This window comes from Pteropus medius, unplaced genomic scaffold (assembly GCF_902729225.1).
Source record: "Pteropus medius unplaced genomic scaffold, Ma_sr-lr_union100, whole genome shotgun sequence".
Taxonomy (NCBI): domain Eukaryota; kingdom Metazoa; phylum Chordata; class Mammalia; order Chiroptera; family Pteropodidae; genus Pteropus; species Pteropus medius.
Window position 1 is genome coordinate 3,176,621 of NW_024355327.1, and position 3,266 is coordinate 3,179,886.

Consider the following 3,266-nt stretch of genomic DNA (forward strand, 5'->3'; position numbering starts at 1 on the left):
CCTCCCCCCCACCTCCAGACAAGAAGAGGCAAGCTCTAGCCCCTATTTCCTGAAAGCCTGGTTTTCCTGGAAGGCAAAATGAGGAGGGAGCAGCTTAACTTTCCAGTAAACAGCAACAGCGGAAAGTGAGTCAGTCATGGCCTGGATAGGTGTTGTCCTGCCGGGAGTTAGGGGGCTGGACCAGATGATCTCATGGGATCCTCCCCTCAAGGCCTGGCCACCTTAATGCCCTAAGACCCGAGACTGAGGGATGGCTTTAGCCATGCTGGTAGGGGCATCCCATCAATGTCTGGGGCCTGATCTCTCCCTAATCTGGGTATTTTGCAGATTTTGCGTGGCTATTCTGCTCACTTCTATTCCTGTTCCAGATCACCCCCGCTGGATACCATATTCTGCAGACAACTTCATTTGATTGGTTGTTTCATTTAAAAAGACAAAAGAACTTCTGGAGGTGGATAGTGGTAATGATTGTACAATTTGAATGTACTTAATGCCAATGACCTACACTCAGAAAAGGTTAAAATATAAGTTTTAAAATGACAAAGAAGAAAATAAATTTATTATAAAAATTTCAAATACACACAATAGTAGAAAAATGGTTCAATGAATTTCCATATACTTATCACCTGGATTCAACCTTTAAGATTTTTGCCATACTTGCTTCATCTATCCTTACTTTCTCTCTCTTTTTAAAAAAGTGTTTTAAAGCAAATCTCAGACATTACATCATTTCACCCCTACATGTGAACATTACATGTAACTTTGATTTTATTACCGCACCTGATACAATGAACTGATTCAAATAATATTCTTTTCCTTAGAAGATTTAAAAATTGTAATTTCATCCCATTACAATTATAATCATACTCTGTTCTTTTCACTTCTTACTGTTCTATATGACTTCTTTATTATTTATTGCTTATCTTCTTTCTGCCCTCATTAAACTCTACAAAGGCAGGAACCTTTGTTTTGTTCACTGATGTACCCTTAGGCCTAGGTCAGTGCCTAATAGCAGATACTGGACGGCTCAATAAATCTTTGTGAGATGAATGAGTTTATGAATAGGCAATCTGAAAGGATATCTGAACACAACATAGCAAGACAAAATAAATTTAAAATAAGTAGGAAAAGGGAGATGAAATGAAAATAAGAGTAAGAGGAAGCCAGGAGTCAGGTTGGAAGTAGAACAGATCTGTGAGACCCCCTTACTTACTAGAGATAGGTCACCAGTTTGGCTCTAAGCTTCCTAGCAAGCAAGGCAAAGAAGGAAACTTCATTTATTCACTCAACACATATTTATTGCATGTTCATTATGTGACAGGCACTGTACTAGGAACCGGAGGATATAGTAGAGAATAAGACAAATATGGCCCCTGCTCTACTGGACTTTATATTTGGTGGGAGGGAGACAGATAATAAATTCTTATAAGTCCAGACAGTGATTCATGCTAAAAAGAATATAAACACTGACAACAGACTTGGTGGGGGCTGGTTTAGCCAGGGTGGCTAGGGAATGTGGTGAGACATGCAGTGGTTGAATTGTGCCTCCCAAAAGATATGTCCACCAGGAATCTCCAAATGTGACCTTATTTGGAATAAGGTTTATTGTAGGTGTACTTAAGGTAAAGACCTCAAGATGAGATCCTCCTAGATTAGGGTGGGCCCTAAACCCAATAGTAAACTTCCTTATAGGAGACAGAAAAGGAGAAGACACAGAACATAGAGAGAAGAGGGCCATGTGAAGACAGAGGCAGAGATCCAAGTTATGAAGCCCCAAGGAAGGCCAAGGGTTGCCAGCAGCTCCCAGAAGCAAGCAGAGAGACATGGAACAGATTGTCCCTCAGAGCCTCCACAAGGAACCGACACTGCCAACCTTGATTTTGGACTTCTGGCTTTAGGAAGTGTTAGATAATATATTTATGTTGCTTTAAGCTACCAAGTTTGTGATAATTTGTTATGGCAGCCCTAGAAATTAATACAAGACCCGCATGGTGAGAAGCAGCTGGCCATGAGAGGATCTGGTTATAGTCTTCCAGGCAGAGGAAATGGCATGCGCAAAGGCCCAGAGACATGATTGATTACATCAGTGGTTCTCAGCCCAGGCTGCATCTTAGAATCATCAGGGACCCTTAAAAATTTTTTGAAGAACAATAAAATCAGAACTTCTGGAGGTGAGGCCCAGGAATTAGTATTTTTTAAAAGCTCCACAGATAATTCTACCTTGCAACCAGGAAGGAGTCTACCACTGAATTCCATGATTCACAATCTTTACAAGTCAAAATAAATTCATGAAAAATTAAATTATTAAAATGATTCCTGGTGCCCCTGGTACTCTTGGGAAGCTTTGTCCAGACCTAAGGGGCCAGGCTGTTCAGATTATCACATACAACTGTACAACTGTAGTGAATTGAAAAAATAAATGAATAAGACCACCATTTTTGGCTAATATCATCAACAGGTGGAGTCTATTTCTCCCCCATAAATCTAGGTTTGGCTTTGTGACTTCCTTTAGCCAATAGATCCTTAGCAAAGTGATACAAGCAGAGGCTTGGAAACTGCTGGGGCCTGGGGCTTGTACTCTCTTGCTGCTGAGAACCCTTAAACCATCATGTGAACAGGCCCAGGCCACCTTCTGGAGGATAAGAGACCACATGGAGAGAGACCCAGATATTCTAGCTGCTGCAGACTTGAACTGCCCCATCAACCCACCAAATCGGGAGAAATATTAACTGCTGTTTAAAGCCACTATGCAGCAAAAGCTGATCTACCTACCTTTAATTTTTCCCTAAATGAATAATGGGGACACCTTTGCTATAGAAACAGAGTTGTTTCTTCTTAGAGTAACGCAGCTGTAAGTTTTATAAAGACATTTCTTTATTGTCCTGGATTAGGTGATGGCATCTGTTGCTGTGAGCACTCGGGGGGAGGGGTAGGCATGTCCTGCACTGAGCTCCAGTGCCTAGCCTTTGCCCTTCTGGCCCAGGAAGCGCCTCCTCTCCTTACATGCAACCACGGACTCTCACGCCCTTGCTTCCTTTCTTAATTAAAAACCAAGGAGAGTTCTTCCTCAGGCTTACCGCATTTCTCAATCTAAGTATCAAAAGTCAGGCTTATGTTGGGCATCACTTCAGGGTGAAAAAAGTAGTCAGGACACTTAAGTTTGGATACCAAGGTGTTAGATTTCAGGACAATTTGGGAGATTTATGTGGATAAAGAGAGAATATTTGAAATTAGGATTAATTCCAGAAAATTGAAGGCTGGGCAGC